Source organism: Camelus bactrianus, chromosome 10 (genome assembly GCF_048773025.1).
Source record: "Camelus bactrianus isolate YW-2024 breed Bactrian camel chromosome 10, ASM4877302v1, whole genome shotgun sequence".
NCBI classification, from domain to species: Eukaryota; Metazoa; Chordata; class Mammalia; order Artiodactyla; family Camelidae; genus Camelus; species Camelus bactrianus.
The window spans coordinates 44,404,642-44,423,119 of NC_133548.1; the positions used below are offsets into that span (position 1 = coordinate 44,404,642).

Consider the following 18,478-nt stretch of genomic DNA (forward strand, 5'->3'; position numbering starts at 1 on the left):
CCCTCACTGGAGGTAAACACTGTAAGGGCAGGGATCTAGCCTGTCTCATTCATCCATCAACATATAGAACCTAGAACATTTCCCAGCATGCTGAAAGCCCTCAAAAGATATGTGTGAAATAATGCTGATATTTTTTAAATCTTTGCCAAACTTCCAATCCATGGTACTTGTATGATTTAGTTCACTCAAAGGCACATTATCATGATGGGTACAAGAGGTCAGAGACACTCAATAAAAGGAGCTCCCTAGACTGAAGAGGATAAAAAAGTTAGAGAGGCTCCCTGGACTGGCTAATTAGAATGGGAGTAACAGGCTTATGGAGAATTTTTTCTAGGAAAAGATGAGGGCAGAAGTGAGACGAAAGAATAAGAAATGGATAGGATGCATTCAGTAACACATTTCATCAACAAACTTCTATTGAGCTACAGGTACTAAATTTCAAATTCTTTTCTAAGAAATGTGGCAATAAAGGAAATATAAAGAAGATAATAGCTTATGGAGGAGGCAATATCCAACCTGTATTTAAACAGAATGGGAAGAAGTGACTATGTTTTCTTGTCCAAAGTGAGTCAACCACAAAAGATACTCAAGATATTTTAGACTTGAGATAGAGAAAAAAAAAAAAAAGCCCAAGGGGAGGTGAGAAGGGGCAGGATTTAGAGGACAGAGTAGTATCGCAAAGAGGTCAGGGATGTTTATTCCTTAGGGACAAGAGTGAAGAACACAAGGATGGATATGAGTCTTAACTGGATGGTGAAAATCTTTGAAGGTGAGAAAGTTCTGACAACGTGGCTTCTATACTCTACAATTAGAAAGGCAGGCAGAAGGGGGTCACCAAAAGTGAGAGGAGCCTCAACTAACACTCTGTTTCGTGTAATCTCTCCTGCACTCCTCGTCTCCTCTCAATGCTTCTGTATTGTGGGTTCAACGGACCACTCAACCCTTTTCTTATTTATCTTTCTAACTCCGTTGTCTAGCAAAGTGCCTGGCACTTAGGAGTAGACCAGTCAGTGTAAATTAGGTGCAAAATTATAAACATGAGTTGTTTGATTGTGGGGAATGAAGGAGTGAATGAAGAAGAGTCAAACTAGACTTTCTCTGGGTCTGAGATGCTTGGAAGATGAGAGTAGGATGAGTGTGTTGAGAAAACAAAAGCATGAAGGGGTTTGGAAAGAAGTCGGTGAGTCCAATTTGGGATAAAATTATTTATACTGTAGCTCAAGGGCCCCTGCTGGTGAGAAGCACAACTCTGTCCGAGGCTGTTCCTATGCTGGTTTCATTCCCTTGGCACCCCAGGGATTCCACTTTTTTCGTCAGTCTCCTCACTTATCCCCAAACACCTGCCTAGCACTTGGCTGCCCCTGGTCCAGGTCCCAGTTCAGTCCCTTTCTGTCCTCAAAACAATGCCTCATGTTTCAACTGTAGCTAAGGCGTTTACTACTAATCACAAGACACACCAGAACAAAAATGTAAAAACCAAGGGAAGGAGAAAGTTCGTCTCCTGCTATATGGCTTCAGAGTAGTTCAAGTAAGTCCCAGAAGTCTCACTGGTCTGAAAGCCAGTTCGAATATGGGGGTGAAATGGTCTCAGGAATGTCATGTCTAAGTGTGAGCATATACTCCCACGTGAATGTGCCCTATGTTCTCGCACTGAAAGGCCCCTTAGAAGAAGGTATCATGTGATTTCTTCTATCCTGGTTTAAAATTAATGTTTCTATTTTTTACGCCAACTTTATTGAAAATTAAATTATGCACAACTAAATGCATCCACTTAAAGTATACATTTTGATGAATTTTGCCAAGTTGAAACCACTAGAACCTTGAAACCATTGTCATCATAAAGATACAAAATAATTTTATCATCCCAAAAGATTCCTAGTGGCCCTTACACTCTATCCCTCCCTCTGCCCTAGCCCCAAGCAACCACTGATACACCTTGTGTTACTATAAATTAGTTTTCATTTTATATAAATGGAACAATACAATAAGTATGATCTTGTTGATGGTTTCTTTCACTCAGCATAATAACTTAAATTCAACCATGTTGTTGCAGGTATGAGTAGTTATTCATTTGTATTGTTAAGTAGTAGTTTATTGAATATTACATTTTGTTTATCTACTTATCTATTTTTGGACATTTAGGGTATTTCTAGTTTTTGGCTATTATGAAAACAGCTGCTATGACCGTCTATACACAGATTGTTGCGTGGACATTTATTTCTACTTCACGTGGATAGGTATCTGGAAGTGAAATGTCTGAGTTGTATGGTGTGTGCATGTTTCACTTTTCAAAGAATTGCCAAACAAGTAGTTACTGCCACAAGTGACGAGTGTTCTAGGTGCTCTACATCCTGCCTGACACTTGATATTGTCAGCCTTAACTTGAGACTTTCTAATGAGTGTGTACTGTTTCATCACTGCAGTTTTAGTCCACATTTCCCTGATGACTAATGATGTTCACCATCTTTTCATGCACTTATTGACCACTCAGTATCTTGTTTTATGAACTGTCTATTCAATCTTACTGCATCCTCTTATGTATTACTGAAGTGGAAGAGTCTTTACATAACAGTCTTTTGTTGGGTATACCCATTGAAAATATTTTCTCCTATTCTTCAGTTAGCTTTTTAAATTTTCTTTTCCTTTTAACAACTTACACATACTTTACTTGATTGAAAGCCTTCTTATGGTGCATAAAATGTTTTCTGTAGTTGATCTCAGCTTTGCTGAAGTGAGTTTTATCTGCATTTTCTGTGCTGGAGACTGCTCAGTTGCTGCCACTGCTGCTGCCATTGCTTTGTTTTCTTTCAGGATCAAGATGGGTTCTTTCATATAAAATCTTATTTTCAATCCATTCTCTGGCAATTCTTAGCTTTGCATAATTATACCTACAATGGAATCAGCCTCCTAAAGTCACCAAGATAAATCCTCTTATTCCAACATCACACAATTTTCTACTTCTACTAGTTAAAAAATATCCAAGGGCAGCCACAACAGATCTTAATGAACCATGTTAAGATAGAATCCTGTACACAGGGAATGCTTTCCACATCTAAATTACTAGGAGTTTAATGGTCTACTTCCTCCCAGGCTCACTGGTCTCAGCCAAGGGGCCAAGTTGACATCTCTGCCCAACCCAGATGAAGCCACCAGGGGCCACCAGGAGCAGAAGCCTTAAATTGTTTTAGTATGTATGACTGAAACATTAAGCAATAGGCCAGAAATTGACACGTTGTAAGTGACTATACTTAAATAATTTTTAATTGTCACTGTACATTTCAGGGAGCAAAATTTTTTCATTTTGATTAAGTGTTATTGATCAATTTTTTTTTTATGAGTCATGATTTTAGTGTCCTAAGAAAGTTTTGCCCACTGCAAGGTTCTGAATATTTTTCAGTTTGTTTTCTTCCAGAAGTACAATAGTTTAGCTTTTACATTTAAGCCTTTGGTCTACTTTGAGTTATTTTGGGTGTGGTGTAAAGCAGGGTCAGTGTTCATGCTTTTCCACCCAGATACCCAATTGTCTGAGCACCACTGTTGAACAGACTTCCCTTTCCTCTTAGAAAATCAATGTACCATACATGTATGAATGTATTTCTAGACTCTGTGTACTGTTCTATTTCCACTGATCTGTATCTGTCTTCATTAATACCATCTTCTTGGTAGCTTTATGGTTAAGTCTTTTTTTTTAAACATTTTATATTGAGTTATAATCATTTTACAATGTTGTGTCAAATTCCAGTGTAGAGCACAATTTTTTAGTTATACATGAACATATATATATTCACTGTCACATTTTTTTCTCTGTGGGCTACCATTAAGATCTTGCATATATTTCCCTGTGCTATACAGTATAATCTTGTTTATCTATTCTACATTTTGAAATCCCAGTCTGTCTCTTCCCACCCTCCACCCTCTTGGCAACCACAAGTTTGTATTCTATGTCTATGAGTCTGTTTCTGTTTTGTATTTATGTTTTGTTTTGTTTTGTTTTGTTTACATTCCAAATATGAGCGATCTCATATGGTATTTTTCTTTCTCTTTCCAGCTTAGTTCACTTAGAATGATATTCTCCAAGAGCATCCATGTTGCTGCAAATGGTGTTCTGTTGTTGGCTTTTATGGCTGAATAGTATTCCATTGTATAAATATACCACTTCTTCTTTATCCAGTCATCTGTTGATGGACATTTAGGCTGTCTCCATGTCTTGGCTATTGTAAATAGGGCTGCTTTGAACACTGGGGTGCAGGTGTCAATTTGAAATAGGGTTCCTTCTGGATATATGCCCAGGAGTGGGATTCCTGGGTCATATGCTAAGTCTATTCCTAGTCTTTTGAGGAATCTCCATACTGTTTTCCACAGTGGTTGCACCAAACTGCATTCCCACCGGCAGTGTAGGAAGGTTCCCTTTTCTCCACAGCCTCTCCAGCATTTGTCATTTGTGGATTTTTGAATGATGGCCATTCTGACTGGTGTGAGGTGATACCTCATCATAGTTTTGATTTGCATTTCTCTGATAATTAGTGATATTGAGCATTTTTTCATGTGTCTATTGATCATTTGTATTCCTTGGAGAATTGCTTGTTGAAGTCTTCTGCCCATTTTTGGATTGGGTTGTTTGTTTTTTCTTATTAAGTCGTATGAGCTGCTTATATATTCTGGAGATCAAGCCTTTGTCGGTTTCATTTGCAAAAATTTCACCCACTCCGTAGGCTGTCTTTTTGTTTTACTTATGGTTTCTTTTGCTGTGCAAAAGCTTGTAAGTTTAATTGGTCCCATTTGTTTATTCTTGCCTTTATTTCTATTGCTTGAGTAGACTGTTGTAGGAGAACATTTTTGAGATGTATGTCAGATCATGTTTTGCCTATATTTTCTTCTAGGAGGTTTATTGTATCTTGTCTTATGTTTAAGTCTTTGATCCATTTTGAGTTTATTTTTGTGTATGGTGTAGGGGAGTGTTCTAGCTCCATTGATTTACAGGCTGCTGCCCAGTTTTCCCAACACCTTTTGCTGAAGAGACTGTCTTTATTCCATTGTATATTCTTGCCTCCTTTGTTGAAGATTAGTTGACCAAAAGTTTGTGGGTTCATTTCTGGGCTCTCTATTCTGTTCCATTGGTCTATATGTCTGTTTTTGTACCAATACCATGCTGTCTTGATGACTGTAGCTCTATAGTCTGAAGTCTGAGAGAGTTATTCCTCCAGCTTCTTTCTCTTCCTTCAGTAATGCTTTGGCAATTCTAGGTCTTTTATGGTTCCATATAAATTTTAATATGATTTGTTCTAGCTCTGTGAAATATGTTCTGGGTAATTCGATAGGGATGGCATTAAATCTGTATATTGCCTTGGGCAGTAGGACCATTTTAACAGTATTGATTCTTCCAATCCAGGAGCATGGGATATCTTTCCATTATTTAAAGTCTTCTTTAATTTCCTTCATCAATGGTTTATAGTTTCCTATGTATAATTCTTTCACCTCCTTGGTTAGATTTATTCTTAGTTATTTTAGGGTAAGTCTTAAAATCAGGCAATGTAATGACCTCTTTCTTTTTCTTACATGCACACCTAAACATATGCATATGCAATTTACTTCGAACAAAGTCAAGGAAAAATTCCTATCTCTGAAAGAAGACGTCTTGACTTATGAATTCCTCAAAGTTTCTTGGTGATGTCAGTAAGTTGGAATTAACAGTTTTCATGAATTTTAACAAGACAGAGGTCAATATAGGTTAGAAAAATGAACTAGTATCTAAGCTTTTATAACATCTTCATGGGCAATTATATACCTTCCACAACAAATTTCTGAATATAGCTGAGAAGCCTGTTCTCCCAGTTTTCCCTCTTTACTCACACAGGTCCAGAACCTGAGGTCGTGTAATAGTTAGAAGGGAAACTTTGAGTTAGGGGACGTCAGAGAAGATTTCTAAATACAAGTTCTTATCTGATGCAATGATGCATGTTCTGTCACTTTGATGTCCACACTACTTTATCTGTGTGTTTCTTAAACAGTAAGAAACTAACGAAAGAATTGTGTGCTCCATTTTAAAGAGGATAAGTCAATTAATAAGCCTAAGTCAGTCACTACTTCCCAGTGGCCTGACTCTTATTCCAAAGGAATAGAAGTCTTTCTCTACTCCCGTCCAACTGTACCTTCAAATCTAACTCAGACTGACCATGTCCAGGCTTCTCAGACCACTCAAGAAATAACATGCAAGTTCTCAGGGGCTTCGTCATTTAAGGTCTGAGATTGTCTGCTTTCTGTTTATGTCATTACAGAAAATGAGTCCAATATCCAAAAAAACATTTGCCTGCAAAATTACTTAATTCGGAAGGACACAGGTTGATTTGACCATCCTCATAGGGACAATACAGACTGCTTTGGTCCTTTCTCTTGGTCTCTTTGATCCTTCCTCCTCCACCTGCCAATGACTTCTCAAACCAGACAGAATATCATGCTATCTGATTAGAGCATACTAGCATTTACATTTCAGTGAAGTATCACAAAATGAATGACCACATAAGCATGACCAAATGGACTATTAGAACACTGCCTATATTCCAGAACAATCTCTCATACCCTTATCTACTTTTTATCATTAATCCTCTCTACTTCCTAAAGGTTTACACTAGTCACTACTCAGACTTCTGATATTATAAGTTTGTTTTGCCAGGTGTTTATCTTTCTTCATGTGGAATCATATGGTATGCATTCTTCTGTACTTGGCTTCTTTCAAAACTTAAAATTGTGAGAGTCACCCATATTGTTGTGTGTTGCTGTGAAATTTGTTCCAATTACTGTAAAACATTTTATTTTATGAATATACCACACTTCATTTACCCATTTGGCTGTGAATGGACATCTGAGTTGTTTCCAGTTTTTGACTTTTATGAGTAATACTGCTATAAACATTCTAGTGTATATGTCTTGGTGCATATGTGCACACAGTTCTATTGGCAAAGGAATGGAAGACATGGCTTATTGTCATTTTATTTTATATGTATCCATAATTTCTTGTTTTGTTTGAACTTTTTTCTTTTCTACGTTTGTGATACCTACTGAGGTTTATTTCATTGTATTATTATACCAGTTAGAATGTAATCACCATTATGTCATAACTAATCATCATTCTTATCTGATATATTCAAAAATAATTTTCTATCAACTTGGTACATAATAACTTTCACCACCACCAAACACACACAGACATAACACACACACACACACACACATACACTATCGTCAGCTATACCACCACTTCCTATATTGAACTAGTAGAATTTTAACTACAATTGTTTTTAATTTTTACATTCTACAACAATTATTTATACTATCGGCATTACTTTATCCTTTGCTAACTTGGCTGACAGATAATCTTAGGTTCCAAATCATACTCCTTAAGAATTCTACAAATACTGCTGTAATATCATGGAGTCATAGCGTGCTGCTGCTGGGAATTCTGACATCAGTCTGCTTATAATTTATGTGTGAACAACTCAGTTTCATCATCTGTTTAATATTTAAACACTTCACTGTTTATTCTAAGAGTATGAGAAAATTTCCAGGATATATCTAAACAGAGTTGTTGTTGTTGTTGTTGTTGTTGTTTTGTTGTTGTTGTTGTTGTTGTTGTTGTTGTTGTTAATTCTGCACAACACTTGATGTATAATTTTATTATAAAGAATTAGGCCATACGGAAGCTCTGGGAAATGTTCTTCTGTTGTTTCTTTGATGATTTTTCTCCAACATCCTTTTTGATCTCTCTTTCTGGAGACCATATTAAAGTTGGTCACATGTTGGCAGCACTTCTGGACCTAGCCTGCCTGCCTCCTTGAAGAATTTGATAGCTCTTTATAACACTTTCCAGTTCTTTATCCTTTGAAGTTAAATTCTGAAAATCCCTAGTTAAATATTCCAGCATGCAATAGTTGAACCATCAGGTGTATTAATTCAAATACTGAGACAGAAAGAATACTTCAGTTGGAAACTAAGAAGCAAAATGTCTCAAATGAGTCATCTTCATTTTCAGTCCATCAGGAACAGCAGGCTTATTTTTTACGCTCCTACCTTTTCTCCACTAAAAATAGCTTTGTAGAATAGTGTTTTTTCACTGTGATTGAACACTTGGCAGAGTTTATAAAATGAAAGTTGTAGTGTTTATAAAAGCCATAGTTTCTCAGCAATAAGCTAGACTTCTCATGTCAGGTTCTCCATGAGTGGGGCTAGGAAACCACATTTTTAAGATGTCCTCTGGTGATCCTTATGCAAAATGAAGATTGAGAACAACTACTCTGAAATATTAACTCATACTTTTAACTCTAAACTGGTTTAAAACTCAGTCCAGTTCAATCAGGCAGAGCAGTGAGGACATTATAATCCTTAACAGTGCATTACTTTGCTGAAATCTGTGCCTTTCTTTGAATAGATGCATGTCTTCTTTAAATCTATTTCTATAATTTGTCATTGAAATAGACTAAAACTGTATGATAGACTACGAGAAGAATCCACTGTCAAAATCTTTTCAGCACTGCTAAGTGTGGGCAAATAATCTACCTCCAACCCCCAAGTCCTCTTCTGTAGGCAACAGTAAAGTTGACAAGAATTAAGGACATCTTGTCTTCTTTACCTTTCTTCCTACCACCCATGTCTCTAATTTTTTTCTTCATTCACATAACCTCAACATCACCTCTGAGGCACACAAACCACAAAGAATGGCTTGTTGTCTTTGGAAACTATCAGAACAAATGCCTTACACACAGTGCTCATATATACACACTATTTTGTATATATTTTTCATAGAGAATGAGTCAGTGAAAAGAGAAAACATGGTCTTGAATAAGGATGTACTTCTGTGGCTATTAATAGATCCTTGCTAGAACTGACAAAGTTGACTTTTTAGGTGACTTCAAAGGATTTCTTCTCAGACACTCTAGCCAGGGGTGGAAAGGAGGGATCTTGGTACACACCTTAGCTTTAAAGGTGATTTCCTCCTAAGGAAGATAATAGTGTGTTCTGGATCTACCTAGACCTATTAAAGGCCTTTGCATTATCTTGAGCAGAGATCATCTTATTAGGTTACATAAATCCAGGGACTTAGTCTTTAGCAAGGACTAAATACATGGATTGATTTCCATATCATACTTTCTCTAATCAATATAAAAATCTTACTTGTATTTTTCTGCTTCGTGATCAAAGGCTGTGTCCATTGGGGTAAAAACTGATGCTCCCAAGTCACTGGCAGATCATCTCCTAATATGAGGATATATCAGTAATCTGCCAGCTCCCTTCAGGGAAGGTCATCTTGAAGAATGTCTGCTGGAATGCTCAACTCCTACACAACACCCAGCACAGCTTACTCAGGCAGAGTGAAGAGGGAAGGGAGCCTGACAGTGTAACAGGACACACACTGACTCCCTCCTCAGCTCCCAGTGACAACATTTATCCAAATCTGAAGCAAACTGTCTATCATTGAGGAGTCTACATGAGTTTGTCTATGTCTTTGAATTGACAACTATGAGAATTCTAGCTCAACAGGCTTAGTCCTAAGTCTTAGAAAGAAAAAGCAGCTGCAGCTTCTGTCCCACCTGTCTGGTTCCTTCCTAACTTATTTGGAGGTCAACAGCTATGGGATTTCAAAGGCTGAAGAGGCCCTCTTTGGACCACAGTCGCCCACGTCTCCTAAAGTCTCCCCATTTTGAGACAACATGAAAATAACAGGATTTGCTAAAACATTAGCAGAAAAGGGACCCAGCATCTCCCTTAACTTTCCGTCTCTACCAAAATGATGAAAGTCTTTCTCCATGTTGCAGCAATTTCCATGGCTAATATTTCCCATTATCTCACAGCAGGAACACCAGGAGACAGAAAGCTACTTCTGAAAGGTAACCTACAGGATCAGCATTCCTGACTACAGCTGTGGTATGTAGTTTCACGTCAAAGTAAAAAGAAAAGAAAAAGCATGGATTTAATTTAGGCCCTTCTGTCTTGATCATTCCTTTCATTCCCCAATGCAAGCTTCCCCAAATTAAAATTCTGTTGCAAGAATGAAGTCAAGTCAGGATCTATAATACCCTGCAACATTTCCTTATGTGGAAAAGCTTTCTATCCTTGCCAAGGCACTTCTGATTTTAAAAACAAAACAAAACAAAAAAACCAACTACTATTTCTGGGAAATGAGAGCAAGACAGAGAAACGAAACTGAAAGCCTTTCCATAGTAGTGGGTAGAAGACGCAGGGCTGACCCTGACAGTTGGGTGATGAATAGGGCTTATAGGTGTGAGGCTCCACCCAGGGGACACACACACATACACACACAGGACAACCCATTTTATAATCAGTAGTCCCCTTCTTACGATGATTTTTAAACTTGAGAGTTATGATTAAACATATAATTCAAGATCCTTAAGCCTTAACAAGATAATAACAAATGTTAAAACACAGTAAAACCAGTTTGGTTTGAGGTTTTTTTTTTTCCTTCTTCCTCATTTTATCTTAAAATCACTCCTCTACCTCACAGGAAGCCAAAGTCTAAACTAAAAGCTATGGGCCAAAACTCTGAGACATTCAGGGAAGGAACTCAATATCCATGTTATCTCTGGAACAGCTTGAAAACAGGAGCCTGGCTTGAAGAAATAAGCCGAGGAGAAAAAAAGAAATGGAAGAAAAAGGGGTATAAGAAGTGACACAAATACTGAAAAAGAAACAGTGATAAAAAAAAAAAAAGTCAAAAGGAGCAGAGGCTGAAAACAGACACAAGGATAGATGTAAGACTTGTAAAGGACAAAACATGAATTTGACATGGTCATTGATCCATTAATAGTAACAAATATGGGAAGAACGGGAGTACACAATCTAATCAGATAATTAAGAAACAGTTTGAAAACTTATATAAGTACCGAGTACTGTTAACAGCACAGAAAAGAAAGCTACTAACTCAACTTACAGATTAATGGAGGGCTTCACAAAAAAGGAGGAACTTAAACTAGGGCAGAAGGAATACAGGGAGCCTGGCAGGAAAGGTTGGGGGAAAGGTTCATGTAAGGTAATATTTAGAGTCAAGAATCCCATGAGAATGAAGGAAGACGGCAGAGTGTGGTTTCTAAGGGAGAGAAGGAGGTAAGTATTAGGAAAAGGAAAAGGAGTGGTTGTGAAAGGAATTGTAGAGTATGATTCTTATTAAATTATAAGGGTCTTGAATGGCAGAGGAAGTTGTTTTAATTTTATTACAAGGCAATATAGAGTTTTCAAAGTTTTGTAAACAAGGCAATAAATGATGTAAATTTAAATGTCAAAAGGATGATTCTGGATGTACTGTGGAAAAGGAATTACAAGAGAGGAAAAAGAATTTGAATTTACCAGAGCAAAGGTGAGGACCCAATGGCAGTGCAGATATGAAATAGGTAACAGATTCATGACCAAACTGATCTAGATTAATATATAAGATAATCTATGCCTCATCTACACTAGAAGCCCAACAAAAAATGCAAAATTATAGATGTAGATCAATGAAATAAGGTGTCAGGTGTCCAGAAAACAAGTGTGCCCATATCACTATCCCTCTATTACAATTGGGGCATACACAACATTGTAAAATGATTACAAAGCAATAAAAAAAATTTTTTTTAATTTTTAAAAATTAAAAAGTAAATAAAATCTAATATTAAGTGAAAAAACAAAAACAAAAACAAAAACAAAAACAACTGGGGCATATATGCAGTCCTAAAGGGGAAATTGGGCAGGGGTCAGAATTGAAAATGAGTTTCTAACTAGAGTGAGACATATTTCTGCCCATGATACTTAATCCAATCAGGAAAACACCAATACCAAGTTCAAATGGAGGAAGTGGATCACAGATAACAAAGTGGGCACACCAAACCAAATAAAACTCTACCAGAAACTGGAAAGGATAAAAACAAATGAGGGATGCCTCAAAAGATTCCCATGATCAGCACTAGAACTACATTTCATGACACCCAATGTCATCTTCTTAAAGAGGCATTGCCTAACCACTGACTCTAAAGTAGCCATATTTCCTCTTAAGTTACTCTCCATCACTTCCCTCTTTTCACTTCCTTCATAGCATGAATCACAAATTATTTTGTGTATTTATTTATGTGTGAATCATCTGTCTCCCCACACTGTGTGAGCAAGGACATCTCTGTCTAATTCAGCAAGCAATCCACAGCACCTAGAACACTACTTGGCAGAAGGCCATTATTGGTAAACACTGTGAAATAAATGTTGGGGCATCCTTGGTTTATGTTTGCTAACTCTGGCCCATGATACTTAAGTGCATTAGACTAGCTTAGATAAACACAAGAATGAAGAGTTTCACTGGTTTAACGACCAGTAAGATGATGACAGTGTATCCAAAAAATGCTACTTAATTTGGTAACTAGAGCTTGAAGGACAGGATTGTGAAAAGCCCTCAGTGCAAACTGTGGAAAACTGTCAGTTGAAACTCATGAAAAAATAGGATAGTGAACATTTATTAGTTTATTTAGCCATCATATAGTTGTATTTGTTGAGATAATGTTTCACTATAATATTACAGTGAAAGGAATGAAGAGACTGGGAGCTTAAGGAGGAGACAAACCCCAGCCTGCATTTATTTAGACTGGGAATACCTAAGCATGTTTGGAGGCTGGTGTGAAACAACCAGGGGAGCAAGATAGATGCAAGGTATGAAAGAAGGATGAGTGAGAGAGCAAGGCTCCAAAAAAGGTGAATGGAGCTTATACATTCCCTAGAGAACGAAGAAGTGAGGTTCATCTAGTGAGGATTAGAGGACCTCCAATTAAAGTTGTGTTTCTCCCTCCTCCTAGACTACTCTTACGATTTTCCTTCTTCCTACACTGATGCTGGACCTCTCTGACCATGTCTTATTCATGTCTGTAACACCATTTTCTAACAGAACACCTGACACATACTCCATGGTATATGCATGGGTTTGAATTGGATGGAAAAATTTGATACTATGATATCTCATCAAAGGGATCTAAGGAGAAACAGAAGTCAAAGATGACAATTTTGTCCCTAAGACACTTGGGGAAAAATTAGAATAGGATGATTATGATGGGAAAACAAAAGGAGGAAGTTTGTAAATCAGGTGAGGAATGCAATTTGGGACATCCTGTCTTGATCCACACTCATGGGGAGTTCTGACTGGTGAAGACTACATCTCTGTCTTGGGCTAATCCCTAGACTGGCTGTCCAAATAAATATCTTCATATCCTCATCCCAGATATTCTACTTTCTTCTATCCTCTCCTCAGCTATTCACAAACAATCCCCAAACATGGGGCTGTGCCCTGCCCAGATGAGCAGTTGTATTGTGCCCAGCCAGAAGGAAGGTGTCCTAGAAGTCATTAGAGACACAATGGCAACAATGTCATGAGCAGTGTTCTACATGTAGGCATTAGGTTGGGTTGTTAATCATATTGTTCAAGTGCTCTTTGTAATTACTGATTTTTTTGTTGGCTAGTTTTATCAGGTACTAAAAAACATACTAAACCTTTCCTAAAGTAGTCACTTGAACCAAGTAATTCTGTAAACTTTATTTTGTAATGAACTGATATTTTTAGAGCAGTTTTAGGTTTACACAAAATTGAGCCAAAATTACAGAAATTTCCCATATAGCTCCTGCCCCTATACACGCATGGTCTCCTACATTATCAACATCCCCTACCAAGGTGACCCATTTGTTACACTAATGAACCTGCATTCACACATCAATATTACCCAAAGTATATCGTTTATATTGGGACCTGATCTTGGCCTTCCACATTCTATAGGTTTTGAAAAATGTCAAATGAAGTGCAACAAACCTTTTAATATGCAGAGTAGGCTCACTGCCCTAGAAATCCTCTCAGCTCCTCCTACTCATTCTTTCCTTGTTACCACTCATTTTTCTGCTGGCACCATAGTTTTGTCTTTTCCAGAATGTCATACAATTGGTATCATGCAGTATGTATCCTTTTCAGCCTGGCTTTTTATACTTAGTAATACATATTCAGTTTTCTTCCATGTCTTCTCATTCATTTTCATTTAATTTCATTTCTTTTTTTATTTTTAGAACTTAACAACATTCCATTGTCTAGATGTACCCCAGTTTATTTACCCATTCACCTCCTAAAGGATATCTTGGTTGCTTCCAAGATTTTGAAATTATAAATAAAGCTGCTATAGACATCTGTGTGCCTATTTTTGTGAGGCATAATTCAGGTAACTACCAAGAAGTATAAGAGCAAATCATATGGAAAAAGAATATTTTATTTTGTAAGAACAAACCAAACTGGCTTTCAAAGTAGTTGTTCCATTTGCATTCCTAGAAGCAATGAGTAAGAATTCCTTTCATATCACACCAGTGTCAGTAATTGGTTTGCCGGTGATCTCGATTCTGACCATTCTAATACTATACAGGAGTACTACATTTTATTGTGTTTCACAGATACTGTGTGTTTTATAAGTTGTAGTTTTGTAGTGGCAACCCTGCATCAAGCAAGTCTATTGGCACCGTTTTACTTCTCTCCAACCCCTCACAGCCACTGACCTTTTTACAGTCTCCATAGTTTTGGCTTCCTCTATGTCATATAGTTGGAATCATAAAGTATGTAGCACCATCAAACTAGGTTCTTTTACATGGCAATGTAATTTAAGGTTCCTCCATGTATTTTCAGATCTTCATAGCTCAATTCTTTTTTTGCTAAATAATAATCCACTGTAAGGATGTACCAGTTTGTTAATCCATTCACCTACTGAAGTTTCTCTTGTTTACATACAGGTTTGCAAATATGAATAAAGCTTCTATAAACATCATGGGGAGGTTTTGTGTGGACATGTTTTCACTCACTTGAGAAATACCAGGTAGCTCGGCTGCTGGATCAAATGATAACAGTATGTGTTTTTTTTTTTTTATAAGAAACTGCTAATCCACCTTCCAAAGTGTCTCTAACATTTTGCATTCCCACCAGCAATGCATGAGGAGAGTTCCACATCCTCATCAGTCTTTGGTGATGTCAGTGCTTTGCATTTTAGCCATCCTAATTGGTGTGCAGTGGTATCTTGTTGTTTTCATTTGCAATTCTCTAATTACAAAGATGGTGAGCATTTCTACATATGTTTATTTGCCATTTGTACATGTTTTTGGTGAACTATCTGCTCAAAAATGTTGTACCATTATTCACTGTGTTGCTTGCTTTCTCATTGTTATATCTTAAGGGCTCTTTGCACATTTTGGATACCAGCCTTTTATTAGATATGCATTTTGCAATGACTTGCTCCCAGTCTTTGGCTTATCTTTTCCTTTTTTAACAGTATGTTTCATACAACAGAAGTTTTTAAAATTAATGAAGTCCACTCATCAACTTATTCCTTCATACATTGTGCTTTTGATATTGTATGTAAAGAGTCATGGTCACTCTGAAGGTCACCAGCATTTTCCCCTATGTTATTTCCAAGGAGTTTTATAGTTTGTACTTTGTATTTAGGTCTATGATCTATTCTGAGTTAATTTTGTGAGGAATATCAAGTCTGTGTCTAGATTCAGTTTTTTGCATGTAGATGTCCAGTTATTCCAGCACCCTTTGTTAAAAAGACTGTCCTTTACCCCATTGGATTGCCTTGACTCCTTTCTCAAGAGAAGTTGACTATATTTGTGTGGTCTATTTCTGGATCTTCTTTGCAGTTCGTCAGTTCTGTTTGTCTAGCCTTTTGCCAGTATCACACTTCCTTGATTACTTTATAGCTTTATAGTAAGTCTTGAAGTCTGGGGTTGTCACTGCTCTGACTGTGTTCTTCCTCCAATATTGTGTTGGCTATTCTTGGTCTTTTGCCTTCCTTATAAACTTTAGAATTAAGTTGTTGATATCCACACAATAACTTGCTGGTGTTTTGAATGAGATTGCATTGTCTCTATAGATTAATTTGGGAAAAACTTATGTCTCAGTGTTAGACATGAAATATCTCTCCATTTATGTAGATAGTCTTTTGATTTGTTTCATCAGAGTTTTGTAGTTTTCCTTATATAGATCTTGCACATATTTTATTAGGTTCATACTTAAGTATTTCTTCTTTTGGAGGGGAGGGTGCTAATGTAAATGGTATTGGGTTTCTAATCTCAAATTCCAATTGTTTATTGCTGGTATATTTAAAAAAACAGTAATTTGTGTTAACCCTTGTATCCTGCAATTTTTACTACGTTCACTTATCAGCTACAGGAAATTTGTTCATTCTCTGGAGTTTTTTATATAGACAATCATGCTGTCATCTACAAACAAAGACAGTTTTATTTCTTCCTTCCCAATCTGTATTTTTCATTTCAGTTTCTTATCTTCCACAGGATGTGTAATAGGAGTGATGAGAGGGGATATCTTCACCTATTCCTTTTTTAAGGAAAGCTTCTAGGTTCTTAACATTAAGTATGATGTTAACAGTAGGTTTTTTGCAAATGTCTCTTAGCAAGATCAGAAATCTCCCCCCTACTCCTAGTTTTCTCAGATTTTTATAATGTGTTGGATTTTGTCAAATGGTGTTTCTCCATATATTGATAAGATCATGTGATTTTTCTATTAGTCTGTTGTGCCATATTACATTAACTGATTCTTTATGTTGAATCAGCTTTGCATACCTGAGATAAATCCCATTTGGTTGTGGTGTATAATTCTTTTATACATTGTTAGATTTAATTTGTTAATATTTTTTCATGAGAGATACAGGTTTGTAGTTTTCTTTCTTGTAATGTCCCTGACTGATTGTGGAGTAACAGTGACCTCATAAACTAAATTAGGAAGTATTCCCTCTGCTTCTGTCCTCTGAAAGGGATTATAGATATTTGGTACAATTTCTTCCTTCAATGTTTGGTAGAGTTCACCAGTGAATCTCATTAGAACTGATGCTTTCTGTTGTGGTGGTTGTTAAATGTTGATTCAATTTTTTAATACATAAAAGCCTATTCAGAGTATCTATTTCTTTTCATATATTCTTTGTAGCACCTATGTCTTTCAAGGAGCTGGCACACTTTATCAAATTTGTGAGCAAACAGTTGGTCATAGTACTCCTTTTTTCATCCTCTTAAAGTCTGTAATATTAGTATTCATTACACCCATTTTATTTCTGATATTAGAAATTTGTGTCTTATCTCTTTTTTCATAGTCTGAATTATCAGTTTTGTTCACATTTTCAAAGTATCAAATTATGGTTTTATTGTTTTTCTCTATTGATTTCTTCTTTTCAATTTTGCATTTACTTTAGTTTTCATCATTTCTTTTCTCCTGTTTGTATTTTTTAATTCAATTTAATATAATTTTTTTGCAGTAGAAGGTAATTAGATTTATTTATTTATTTATTCATTCATTCATTCATTTAAAGTGGTGGTACTGGGAATTGAACCCAGGAACTAGTCCATGCTAAGCATGAGCTCTACCACTGATCTACACCCTCCCCATACTCCTGTTTATTAGGATTTAGTTGTCTCCTCATTTCCTAAAGTAGAAACTTAAATTGCTGATTTCAGATCTCTATTCTGTTCTTGTATATGCATTCAATGTAAATTTCCCTCTAAGCACTGTTTGCACTGTATCCTACAAATTCTGAAAAGTTGTATAATCAAGTGTTTTTATTATTTCACTTTTCCTCTGATAGTTTGGCAGTTACACATTCTTTACTCTTTTATGTGAGATTATACTAGAAATTGCAACATACATTTTACTTAACAAAAGCTACCAAAGTTAATAAAATCTGTGATCTTCCTCCCAAACTGCAAGGACCTGAGGGCCTTTGTACCCTTGAACAACATCTCCCTAATCCACAACTTCCAACCCCTGTAAACCACCATTCTACTCTGTTTTTACAAATGTGGCTTTTTTAGATTCTAAATATAAGGATTTTTGTTTGACTTACGTCACTTAACATAATGCTCTCAAGGTCCATCTATGTTGTCACACACAAACAGCAGGATTTCCTTCTTTCTCATGACTGAATAATATTCCATTGTGTGTGTGTGTGTAGGGGGGTGTATCACACCCCATTTATTCATTAAGCCATGGACTGATGCTTAGGCTGTTTCCATATTTTCGCTATTGTGAATAATGCTGCAATAAACATGAGAGTTCATATATCTCTTCAATATTCTGTGTTCACATCCTTTGGATATATACTCAGAAGTGGAATTGCTGGATAATATGGAAGTCTTATTTTTAATTTTTGAGGAAACTCCATCATCTTTTCCACAGCAGCTGACCAACATGCACTCCCAGCAATAGTACACAAAGGTTCCCTTTTCTCCACAGCCTCACCAGCACTATCTCCTGTCATCTTGATGAAAGCCGTTTCAACAGGTGTTAAGTGGTTTCACATTCTGGTTTGATTTCCATTTCCCTGGTGATTAGTAATGTTGATCACTTCACACCTGTGACCATGACTGTTTTACCTCTTCCTTTCCAATTTGGATGTGATTTTCCCTACATTTATCCCTAGAATATTTA

At 36.6% G+C, this 18,478-nt stretch overlaps 1 protein-coding gene and 1 long non-coding RNA gene across 5 annotated transcripts in view; one reads left to right on the top strand and one right to left on the bottom strand.

Moving 5' to 3' along the window:
* LOC123619606 (uncharacterized) overlaps positions 1-18,478 on the bottom strand; it is a 100,240-nt gene that overhangs the window by 25,384 nt on the left and 56,378 nt on the right. The gene's annotated exons all lie outside the window — the stretch shown is intronic.
* LOC105076684 (interferon-induced very large GTPase 1-like) overlaps positions 1-18,478 on the top strand; it is a 37,205-nt gene that overhangs the window by 3,837 nt on the left and 14,890 nt on the right. Inside the window, exons 2-3 of one of the 4 annotated variants that reach the window (XM_045524014.2) lie at positions 9,843-9,915; positions 14,779-14,891. The exons of 1 other annotated variant lie outside the window; for it this stretch is intronic. The gene's annotated coding sequence lies outside the window, so the exon portion shown is untranslated. The remainder of the gene's footprint in view (positions 1-9,842; positions 9,916-14,778; positions 14,892-18,478) is intronic. 2 more of the 4 variants (XM_045524015.2, XM_010964946.3) reach the window with 2 other exon arrangements.